The sequence below is a fragment of the Pelophylax lessonae genome (genome assembly GCF_965119305.1).
Source record: "Pelophylax lessonae genome assembly, chromosome: 1".
Lineage (NCBI taxonomy): Eukaryota > Metazoa > Chordata > Amphibia > Anura > Ranidae > Pelophylax > Pelophylax lessonae.
Window position 1 is genome coordinate 270405587 of NC_138768.1, and position 12770 is coordinate 270418356.

General features: G+C 43.3%; 1 pseudogene across 1 annotated transcript in view; it reads left to right on the forward strand.

Moving 5' to 3' along the window:
- Window positions 1-425: 425 nt before the first annotated feature.
- LOC309551821 (ATP-dependent RNA helicase DDX51-like) overlaps window positions 426-12770 on the forward strand; it is a 62157-nt pseudogene continuing 49812 nt past the window's right edge. The window contains exons 1-2 of the transcript XR_014226139.1: window positions 426-448; window positions 7196-7667. The product of XR_014226139.1 is annotated as an ATP-dependent RNA helicase DDX51-like (transcript). The remainder of the gene's footprint in view (window positions 449-7195; window positions 7668-12770) is intronic.

Genomic DNA, 12770 nt, shown 5'->3' on the forward strand with positions numbered 1-12770 from the left:
AAATGTCCAGGGAGTCGGCGCCTTCACACATGCGCTGTAGTCCGATCTCTGCCCCTGAGCCCCATGGTAAGTCTGCGCACATGTGGAATCATGCAGCATACGCTACAGCAAGGGCAACTTCATTCTCGCTTAAATGAGAATAAAGGAAGTGCTTAAAGTCTATTTTTTTTATTTAATCTAAATGGGGAAGGAGCCTCAGCCAGGTCCAAATATTTTTTGTTCGTGGGTGAAGAGCCGCTTTAATTAGCTGGTAACTGCATTGGTCGGAGGTGCGGCTAAACGCACTCCAGCCAGCAGATGGCGCTGCTAGCATGCAAGTCTCTCTCTAGGTCCATGTGATGTCATTGCTGTGCGACACTATATTGGAGAACATGTGATGGTTGCTGCTGTGTTCAGTGTAGATCAGATTTAGTGCACGAGTCGGGATGTCACTGTTTGTCATTAACAGGTATGGTGTGTTCCCTTCTCGTATCATCTATATTACATATATTGTGCCTCGGACACAATGAGGCAACCTTATTTAGCATTCGCCTACTAAAGTGTAGGCTTAGAATTCATACAGATCTCTACTTCCTAATAGCTGAGTAAATGCTTAGTGCTTGTGGATCACTACTGGAGAGTCCTGAACAACCATTAAACAAGCCTGTGCTTTCCTTCCACTTATCTCTTTATGACAGACCAACCCAGCAGCACATACTGGCTGCTTCATTCAGCTTCTGGAAGCCAAGTCTATGGGGAAGATTTACTAAGGGCAGATGGGCTGTTTGCTTTGCAAGGGAATGTAGCATTGACTTAGTGAATGCAATGAAAAATTCGCTATGCAAAGAATTCAGTCGTGCCAGAAAAATGTAAAAAAAACAAAACAGACTGTGTTTTTGCTCACACAGGATTGATGATGGAAGTCACCTCATTCTGTAAGCCAAGGGAAAATTCCTTGCAAGGGGGGAACAGCCTATTTACTTTTAGTAAATCTACAGGAATCCTAGATCACACAGAGCTTTGGACTTCTCATGTGACAATGCTGATTGGCTCAGTGCTGTCACATGGCCCTCTGTAAACAGAAGTCCCATGTATTTCTATTGGCTCTCAACTAGAGCTGCACGATTCTGGATAAAATGAAAACCATGATTTTTTTTGCTTAGAATAAAGATCACGATTCTCAGCATAACATCATTTTTCACAATATAAAAAAAAAAAATGGGCTAACTTTACTGTTCAGTTTTTTTTTTATTCATTAAAGCGGAGTTCCACCCTGGGAACGTTTTTTTTCAATAAAAATACCCCCGGGACAGTCAGGGCTAGTACATTTCACAATGACTAGCCTCTGATCTGTCCCGGGTTGCACTTACCTTTTAGAAGAAATACTTACCTTGAAAATGTATTGTCCAGCGCTGCCATCTCAGGTGTGGGCAGCTTGAATCCAGCGCGATCCTCTTCTGTGTCCTCATCGGTCCCATGATGCACTGCACCGGCCCCCGCCGTCACTTCCGGTGCCACAGTATCATCCCTGCACAGCTTCCGGGCATGCCCAGAAGCAGTTTAGCAAGGTATGACGGCGCCTGCACCGGAACTGACGTCGGTGCAGGCGCATTGATTCCTGGGAGCGATGACGTTCAGCTCCTAGGAATCATTGCATGCCAGGAAGTGACGAATCGCCGTGGCCGCCGAGGAGAGGAAGTAAGGTAAGTAAAAAAAAAATAAATAAATTGCGATTATCCATTTGTTTTTCAGGTGACCCGGAGCAAGAAGATGGAGGTAAGTCTAATTTTAGGGTGGAACTCTGCTTTAAAGTGTATTTTTTTCCCAAAAAATTACATTTGAAAGACCGCTGCGCAAATACAGTGTGACATAACCTATTGCCATTTTATTATCTGGGGTCTCCGCTAAAAAAAATATATATATATAATGTTTAGGGGTTCTAAGTAATTTTCTAGCAAAAAATACTGATTTTTAACTTTTAAGCAACAAGTGTCAGAAAAAGGCTTAGTCTTTGGTTAAAGCAGAACTCCAGCCAAAAGGGGAAGTTCTACTTTCATAATTGGCACTTTTGAGGAGTAGAGGGAGCAGGTACACGATTTTGACAGGTACCTGCTTCCCACTTCTGTTCGGCGCTCCTCCCTCCCCCTGCAGTCTTGCAGGGCACTGATAGTTCCCAGAAGACTTCATCCATCACTCACAATGTGCAACGGGCTTGCGGCTTCACAACCGGGTGCCCATAGTGAAGATGCTGACCTGACGAGAAAGGACAGCGGATGAAGACGGCTGGGCTGAGTGCACCACGGGACCATGGGACAGGTGAGGGGCTGTTTTTTAAAAGTCGTCAGCTACACTTTTTGTAGCTGCTGACTTTTTTATTTTTTTGACAGGTAGCTGGAACTCCTCTTTAAACTGCCCTCATTTACAGACGAAAGTTCATCCTTTTTGATTTAAAAGAACGAAATGATACATTGTAAAATATGTTTATAGTTATCTCCAAGTGCTGAGCAATGTTGACATTGCCTGGTCCGCAGCTGCACAGATCGGCAAATGTCTCAGGCTCCGTTCACATCTAGGCATTTTTGGGCTATTTTCTGCTCTAAGCCTCAGCTCTAAAAACGCCCAACAAGACAAATCCCATTCATTTCAATGGCCCCTGTTCACATCTGAGCGTTCTGTCACATTAAGCAAAACGCCTGTCACTCAAAAAAGTACATGAATTTCTTTTTGGGCAGATTACAGGCATTTTTATTTTTTTTCGTTGGTCACTTGTCAACTTAAAAATGTCTGCACAAAAAAGCCTGTGAAACGCCTGAAAATATAGCAACCCCTAGATGTGAACGTAGCCTCACTGCCTGTGATTAGCCGTGTGCAGTGTTGGCTTCCTGGTGGGATCAGGCAGCTGGGATCCTGAACACGCCTGAGACCATTCCTAACTTGGTGTTACTAAACCCAGGAGCCTGCATTCACTATATATGGTCTCTCACATTACACAGCACATGGAAATGCAATTATTTTAGTAAATATAAACTGATAAAGACCTTTTCTCATCAGTAGTATATAGCAGTCTTGTGACTTCTATCAGTGTCTGGTTAAAGCTTGTAGGAGGAGTTTTCATTCTCCCATGATTGTCCTATGACTATGAAGGATCCCTAACCCTCTGACTGGACAGTGCTGATCGGCCCTGTGCTGATCACAGGCACTTTTCCAAGAAAAAAAACATACTCTCCAGTAATACAGACCAAACTGAGAATGTGCAGCATGTCCCCTAGCCTCTGTACTATCAGGAGATGGATTGGGGACTCTAGAGAAAGGGGAGGATCAGAGGAAACAGGATCAAACAGCCTTTTTACACAATGCAGAGGATTAACCTCTTCGGTTCCACAGTGAGTATAACAAGCATGTGTTGCTGCATATACACACTGATTTTACTGTTATGGGTTTAGTAACACTTTAACCAATTTCCAACCGCCAGCAGTACATACAGTGGGTACGGAAAGTATTCAGACCCCCTTAAATTTTTCACTCTTTGTTATATTGCAGCCATTTGCTAAAATCATTTAAGTTCATTCTTCTTCCTCATGAATGTACACATAGCACCCCATACTGACAGAAAAACACAGAATTGTTAACATTGTTGCAGATTTATTAAAAAAGAAAAACTGAAATATCACATGGTCCTAAGTATTCAGACCCTTTGCTCAGTATTTAGTAGAAGCCCCCTTTTGATCTAATACAGCCAGGAGTCTTTTTGGGAAAGATGCAACAAGTCTTTCACACCTGGATTTGGGGATCCTCTGCCATTCCTCCTTGCAGATCCTCTCCAGTTCTGTCAGGTTGGATGGTAAACGTTGGTGGACAGCCATTTTTAGGTCTCTCCAGAGATGCTCAATTGGGTTTAAGTCAGGGCTCTGGCTGGGCCATTCAAGAACAGTCACGGAGTTGTTGTGAAGCCACTCCTTCGTTATTTTAGCTGTGTGCTTAGGGTCATTGACTTGTTGGAAGGTAAACCTTCGGCCCAGTCTGAGGTCCAGAGCACTCTGGAGAAGGTTTTTGTCCAGGATATCCCTGTACTTGGCCGCATTCATCTTTCCCTCGATTGCAACCAGTCGTCCTGTCCCTGCAGCTGAAAAACACCCCCACAGCATGATGCTGCCACCACCATGCTTCACTGTTGGGACTGTATTGGACAGGTGATGAGCAGTGCCTGGTTTTCTCCACACACACCGCTTAGAATTAAGGCCAAAAAGTTCTATTTTGGTCTCATCAGACCACAGAATCTTATTTCTCACCATCTTGGAGTCCTTCAGGTGTTTTTTTTAGCAAACTCCATGCGTGCTTTCATGTGTCTTACACTGAGGAGAGGCTTCCGTCGGGCCACTCTGCCATAAAGCCCGACTGGTGGAGGGCTGCAGTGATGGTTGACTTTCTACAACTTTCTCCCATCTCCTGACTGCATCTCTGGAGCTCAGCCACAGTGATCTTTGGGTTCTTCTTTACCTCTCTCACCAAGGCTCTTCTCCCCCGATAGCTCAGTTTGGCCGGACGGCCAGCTCTAGGAAGGGTTCTGGTCGTCCCAAACGTCTTCCATTTGAGGATTATGGAGGCCACTGTGCTCTTAGGAACCTTAAGTGCAGCAGAAATCTTTTTGTAACCTTGGCCAGATCTGTGCCTTGCCACAATTCTGTCTCTGAGCTCTTCAGGCAGTTCCTTTGACCTCATGATTCTCATTTGCTCTGACATGCATTGTGATCTGGAAGGTCTTATATAGACAGGTGTGTGGCTTTCCTAATCAAGTCCAATCAGTATAATCAAACACAGCTGGACTCAAATGAAGGTGTAGAACCATCTCAAGGATGATCAGAAGAAATGGAAAGCACCTGAGTTAAATATATGAGTGTCACAGCAAAGGGTCTGAATACTTAGGACCATGTGATATTTCAGTTTTTCTTTTTTAATAAATCTGCAACAATGTCAACAATTCTGTGTTTTTCTGTCAGTATGGGGTGCTATGTGTACATTCATGAGGAAGAAGAATGAACTTAAATGATTTTAGCAAATGGCTGCAATATAACAAAGAGTGAAAAATTTAAGGTGGTCTGAATACTTTCCGTACCCACTGTATACTGCGGCAGGTCGGCTCTGTCGCTTTTCGGAACTGTGTTCCCATTCACCACGGGGAAAGTTGATCTGCGGGTCTGCCGTGGAGACAGAACGGCGGTCTGTCGTTGTAAACACGGCAGATTTCTGATCTGTCAGCAATGAACATGGCTCCTGTGTTCCTCCTATTTAGGAACACAGGTCTCTCTGTTCATTCCATATGTACATCCCCCACACAGTTAGAAAGCCGCCCACTAGGGACACATTTACTCTTTGATCACCCCTAGTGTTAACCCCTTCCCTGCCAGTGTCATTATTTACAGTAACAGTGCATATTTTTAGCACTGATTACTGCAGGAATGTCACTGTTCCCCCAAAAAGTGTCAAAAATGTCAGGGGTTCAATCTGTTCGCTGCAATGTCGCAGTCCCGTTAAAAATCGCAGATCGCCGCCATTAGTAGTAATAAATAAATAAAAATGACATAAATCTTTCCCCTAGTTTGTAGACGCGGTAACTTTTGTGCAAACCAATCCAAATAAACGTATTGCGATTTTTACCAAAAATATGTAGCAGAATACAAATTGGTCTTAAATAATGAAAAAAATATATTTTTGGGAATGTTAATATAGCAGAATGTGAAAAATATTGTTTTTTTTTTTTTTCTTCATAATTGTCGCTCTTTTTTTGTTTATAGCGCAAAAAATAAAAATCGCACAGGTGATCAAATACCACCAAAAGAAAGCTCTATTTGTGGGAACAAAAGGACATCAATTTTATTTTGGTACACCGTCGCACGACCACGGAATTGTCCGTTAAAGTAACGCAGTGCCGAATCGCAAAACATGACCTGGTCATTAGGGGGGGCATTTCCTTCGGGTCCAGAACTGGTTAAGGGGGAAAACCTTCCGGTCCAGAAGGGGTTAAAGGAAAATTTCACCTAGATAGATACCCAGTCATATACTACCTAAACCTGCTTCCACCCCAATTCCAAGCCTTATATTAACTACCCTGTAATAGGAAAAAAATGTTTACCTAATCTCAAGGTGCTCTTGTCAAATGATCAGCTCCCAGCACCAGCTTCAATGTAGAGGAGGGAAAGCTGACAGTGGGTGCCCCATAGTAAGCCTATGGTTGCTATTACTACCCAGGCTTTGCAGCCATTGTTTGTGATCTCCCTTCTTCACTGAAACCGGCCGCTGGCTGGGGGGGATCATGTGACTGGGCTGTGTTCAGAATAGGTAAGTATAGACATGTTCTCTTTACTGGGTAGTTATTATAGGGCTTGGAATGGGGTTGGGAGCAGATTTAAACGTAATTGGTATTTGACTGGACTTCTACTTTAAAAAAAAAAAAAAAAATGCATTTCTTTATTTTTCACAGGAGCCTGCAAAGTATTGCACCCACGATCAGTGGATCGAGAGTGCAATGTCAGGTTCCTACAGACAGTCTCCCCTGCTTTCTGCCTGTAGCACTGTACAGGCTTTTAGTTAGAAAACTGAAGGAAGAGTGAATGTAGTAATAGTGCGCTGATCAGCAAACTCATAGTCCATTGAGAGCTACAAGTCCATCTGCTGCAGTGAAAAAATGCCAAAGTCCATTTTAAAAGTTGCAAGAGAGAGGGACCACAGCCCGCTGTCGGGAGGAGGACAGCTCAGGGAGTGATGGTTGGGTGCTTAGCAACATTTTCTACCCTAAATACAGGTGTAACATGCTGCTAAATGTGGAGATAGCCTTTAAAGAAGTTGTAAAGTCAGGAAGGTTTTTTTTTTATCTTAATGAATTCTCTGCATTAAGATAAACCTTCTATGTGTAGCAGCCTCCCCAGCACCCCCTAAAACCTACCTGAGCCCCCTCTCTGTCCAGTGATGTCCATGAGTCCTTCGGTTTTCCTGGGACTCTCCCTCCTGATTGGCTGAGATACAGCCACGGCGCAGTAGATACAGTGTATACACACATTTAAATACGGTATATACTCCATTTTAGTAAATGTGCGGTATTGCCTGCTTTTGCCTTCAGTGATCACTTTGCAGTCCATCCAGTGTATTCCGTCAGCATTTTCTTGCTGAAAATATATTTTCTATACCTAAATCTATGTCAAATATTTTCAAACCATACCAGGTACCTCGGAGATGAGGTGGATTCATCTGAAGATCGCTCTAAAGTTTTGCTGTAGAAGCTGCGCCAACAAGCCAAGAATCGGCAATTAGAATCTTAGGGTAAAAAGAAGGGAATAAATGAAGTTAGTAAGTCAAGCAATGAAGAGGAAGAAGATAATACTAAAACCAGGGACAGCAAAGAGGAACCTGAAAAAAAGAGAAAAGTTAAAAAGCGAAAGAAAAGTCTCCCTGACACAACAGCTGAGGTTAACAAATCTACCAGTGAGGCTGAACTGAAAGAAGAGCAAGGGACTGAGGAAGTAAAGGTGAAAAAACAGCGCAAAAAGAAAATTCCCAAAGAACAACAAGAGAGTGTTACCCCAGAAGAACCAAAAGAAGATAAAAAAGTGGAAAAGAGAAGTTCTGCTAATGATAGCGCCTCAGGTCCGAACTCCCTCCTGCTAGGTGGCTTTGAGGCTAAGCCTGTCCAGAAGGTGAGAGTGTGATGTATTGATTTCAGGTTTTGTATTTTCTGCTGGGAAAAATTCCAGATACTAGACAGGCATACAGGTACTACTGAATGCCTTTTTTGAATCTGCATTGTTGCTGTCTGTAAAACAGCATGTCTCTGGCTGCTTAAAATGGCCATCTGACTCCTAGTTTGGATTAATTTGCAGGTAACTTCTCTGTGAATGTCCATCATTCTCGGCTGTGTTTTTTGTAAGCGCTCTTCTGTTATAAGTTTTTTAGCTTTTTGCCTAACCTAAGGTTTCCATGTTGTTGTGCGTTTTTACACGTTCGAGAATATTTTTCTGAACGAGTATTACGAGTTCTTTTTGATCAATTAATTTCTTTTTAAAAGCATATACCAATCTTAGTGAAACAGTCTACAGTAGGGAATATTTATTCACAATAAATGATCAGACTTGAGTCACACAAAGAGATAACCTTACATAAAATACAAACTTAAAACGATAAATGCAATGTGATATTTAGCTTAATGATGAAAGTAAAAATATGTACATCTCAGTGCTGGACTGTTCAACAAGGGAATTTCAACTTCAATATAAGGGATTTTTTTTATTTACATTTGGAAAGATGGTATAATCTGTGTCAAGATTTTAATGCCATCTGTGTCCCTGCTGGTTGATATTTACCCTCTATATTTGTCCTGGTGACCTTTGTGTTGAGTAGAGGAAGTGATGGCAAAAATTTTTTTTTTAGAGTATTGCAGAAACAGAAGATGAGGGGAAAAATTCCAGTAGGAAAATCTATTCTGATGACAACTGTCTGGGAGGAGATTTCTTCATACCTGTAGCTTTGGAGAGATTTTCACTTGCTCTTGTTGTCTCTCTCAGAAAAGAAGTGAAGAGAAATCTCCTTGATGGTATAACAGAGTTTTAATCCTTCTCTCCAAAACTGATAAACCTTTGGCTTTACATGTATTTTAGAGTGCATCAGTGCCCAGACTTTGGCCATTCTTGACCTCGCTAGCTGCTTGTAATGTGAAATTATTAATTCTCAAAGATCTTTTACACAGGCAGCAGTATTAACAATCGACCTATGACCTGCTTAAAGGCTTGTTTTTAAGGTTCTTTTACTGATTGTTAGGAATTTACAAATACCCAAAAGGGGAAGTTCCACTTTTCTGCTTCCCCCCCCCCCTCTCTAATGTTGGATATATTTTATTTTTGGGGGGGGGGGGGTGGGGTACCTGTTTTTGACCGATACCTGCCCCCACTTCCACCTAAATCACTTAGGCTTCTGTCCGCAACCTCTTGGAACACGTCAAAGGTCCCAGAGGGCTGCGAGACCATTCGCGCAGCGCAGTGTGAAGCCCCAAGGAATCACAGCCAGCTTCCTACAGATAGCATGGCGGCGCTAGGGACCCAAAGCCCATTAAATAACTGGGCCGGGTGAGCGCTGGATCCCTGGACAGGTGTGTGTCCTTTTATTAGGAGTCAGCAGCTACAGTATTTGTAGCTGCTTACTTTTAACTTTTTTTTGGGGGGGGACTGAAGAACCACTGTAATGTGCATAGTTTGGGACCCTCTTGCTCATACCTTGTTGCTGATAACTGATTACCCCTGTTAGGGGACTGCTTTGTCTGACCCTGGGTGGCACCTGGGTCAGACATTAAGGTGAGAGGCTTGCACTTCTGGTGGTGGATTTTCTCACAGTCACTGAGAAGTTTTGGTCACCTTTTGTGTTGGAGGAGTTTTTTATCTAGAGTTACAGCACTTTATATACACGTGGATTTTTATATGTTATTTCCGAAAGGACTTGTTCAATATTCATGTCACGTATTTAATGACATGGACTTTTGTTGCAATATTTTGAGATTGAATAGCAGAACGACAGGCTGGGGCTCCATTGTCCTGACTGGACATCATATGATATCCTTCAAGACAAGCCACTGTGCATGCCCACTGGGGGGTGGCCATTGGTGGTGTGGCATTTCACTCCGACACACTGCATTTCTGATCTCGGTAAAGAACCTGTGAAAAAGGCTCTTTACCATGTGATCAGCTGTGTAAATAGGAAGTGCCAGTTATCAGCATTCCTCTACTCGCGCTGACTGGGTGTGAGTAAAGGAGAGCCGATAAGTAGCTCTCCTGACAGGGGTCTGCGCTGATAATTGGTGCATTGATTATCAGTGCAGTCCCATCTATGATGCCAATCAGTGCCCATCAGGGATGCCTGTCAATGCCACTTATCAGTGCCCATAAAGGCTGCCCATCAGTGTTGCATTTTAGTGCCTCCTCATCAATGCCCGTCAGTGCAGCCTCATTAGCGCACATCAGTGAAGGAGAAAAATTACTTATTTACAAAATTTTGTAACAGAAACTAAAACTTTTTTTACATTTTTTTTTTTTTAATTTTCAGTCTTTTTTCATTTGTTTAGCAAAAAATAAAAAACTCAGTGGTGATTAAATACCATCAAAAGAAATCTTGATCTGTATAAAATGATACAAATTTAATTTGGGTACAGCATTGTCATTCAAAGTGCGACTGCACTGAAAGCTAAACATTGGCCTGGGCAGGAAGGGGGTGAAAGTGCCGGTATTTAAGTAGTTAAGATTAAATTGCTAGGGTTAGGTTTAAGTGCTGAAGGTAGGTTACGTTTTATAGGTTTTGGAAACCTGTCATTATAACAGTGTGCTGGTTGAAACTGGTGGCCTCTCTCTCTGAAAATGCCACAGGAGTGTCATGTTATACTAATGCTTAATTAGGAGATCAGAAAATAAAAAGTACTAGCATAGTCTTGTCACACCAGCAACAGAATCTGTTAGTGTGTAATCGTTGTAAGTTTCTTAACTAATATGTAAACTGGTAAATACACAGCTCAAAAAAATGAAAGGAACACTTTTTTTAATCAGAGTATAGCATCAAGTCAGTTAAACTCCTGGGATATTGGACTGGTCAGTTAAGTAGCAGTATCAGCTGCTTTGGTGTTAATGAAATTAACAGGGGCACTAAGATGGGCAACAATGCGACGACCTCCAAAACAGAATGGTTTTACAGGTGGAGGCAACTGAAATTTCTCCTTTCATCCTTCCAGGACGGCCTACATTTGAGAGATTGTGGCTCCGCCTCACAGGAAACACAACTAATTTGCAGCTGTTTAAAAGGGTCCCACCCATCCTTAGCTTCAGTTCAGTTGTGTTTCCAACCTCACATCAGAACGTTTGTTTTTTTACTAACCTGAGGCAAATAGCTGGCCAAGAGGGTACCCCTGGAAGGCAGCTTCGGTCAGCCTAATAGCTGGTTCCTCCCTAGCTGTGTCCTTGGAAGAGGAACTTTCAGGTCGCCAAACATACCAGGTAGTGCGGTTTGCCTTATGGTGAAGGTCCCTCATACCTGAAGTCCTGCTTGTCTCTGCAGGAAGTCTCCTCCATTCGCTTCGTTGGGCGGTAAGGATTTCGAATTTCCCACCAGCGGTGAGCCCCAAGCCTCGCTATGGAGACAGGAAGTTCCGGCGGAAGGGGCGGAGCGGCTGATTCCCGAAAGAGACCCAGCGTGGAGGAGACGCCGGGTCGGTGTGAGCTCGGTACAACCATGGCTGACTCTCCGACTCCGAGAGGGCGGAACCCCCAGAAAGAGACACAAGCGGCCGCAATCCTTACAGGGGAGAAAGCGGCAACGCAGGTGGCGACAGGAACGGGTAAGTGATACCGATGGCGGCCGACTGCTGTCTATTATGTGACAGGTATGCCGTGCCATGTTTTTTCCTGCATGTTTGCCGTAGTGGTGGACAAGAGGGTTATGTCGCTTCATGGTGTCCTTTCTCTTGTCTTCATGTGTTTACACAGGTACGCCACCGGCACAGGGAGCCCCTGCCAGACCCCTATCCTCAGCTAAAAAATGTGGGGAATGCGGGGTTAGATTGTCTAAGTCTTACAAATGGCAGCTGCTGTTCAGTCATTTAAGGCTACAGCAGCTATCCCTCAAGTCCCAGCAGAGGAAGGAGCAAAAGATAATGTGTCCTCCCAAGACTGTGGGTGGTCAAAAGGACCCCCATCCCTCTGGGCAGATTCTCTATCCATTCCCTCAACTCAAGTTAGGGAACAAGAGGATCCAGAAGAAGGTTCTAGTTATTTAAGAGACCCTTCCAGTTCAGATAAGGACTCAGAAAGTAACAGTGAAGGGGAAAAAGATAAAAATCTTTTTTCCTTGGAATATATGCAGGGTCTTCTTAAAGTAATACATGACACTGAAGGAATCCCTACCCCTGCAAAGGAGTCTTCCTGCAAAGACAAAGTGTACAAAGGCTTGGGAAAAGCCCAGTACAGAACCATTCCCATTCACCAGTCATTAAAGACATAATACACCACGAAGTAAAGCCTGGGATTCTAATGCATATAATACAACTATAGCCTTAGCTGATACCTGTATGGCCAGGAATACAGACTTTTGGCTCAAGGAACTGTCAAAACGTGTCCGCAATATGGCAGGATCACAAGACCTGATAGATTCCCTGGCCATGATTAGTAAAGCTGCATCCTACCTAGCAGACGCAGCTGTGGAGTCATTAGTAGCATCTGCTAAAACAGCAGCATTAGTAAATTCTGCCAGTAGGGCGCTCTGGGTCAAAGCTTGGGAAGGTGATGTAAACTCCAAAGTAAGACTCTGTGCCCTGCCCTTTGAAGGTTCATTACTGTTCGGTTCAGGACTAGATGATACCTTGTCCAGATCTGCAGAAAAGGGGAAAAAGTTTCCCATTAAGAAAAAGGACAAATCAGGAAGATATTCCTTTCGAAACTTCCAAGGCAAGAATCAAGAGGGCCAGGAAAAGTGGTCCTGAAAAAGGAAAACAAGGGGACAAATTGTTGTTCCTTAAACCTGGACCTAAGTCCAAAGAATCTAACTGACGCCAGCGTCAGAGTAGGGGGCAGACTGACCCATTTTGCTTCCCAATGGGAAAACAGCTCTGCCAGTCCCTACTTTCTGCATGGGGAAGGGTACCAATTGGAGTTGGTCTCACAACTGGTACAGAATATAATAATGACCTATCCCTCAAAAATAGAACAAAAGTTCTCCAGGGGGAACATTTATTCGATCAGATAAAATCTGTACCAAAATGTCTTTATGACAAT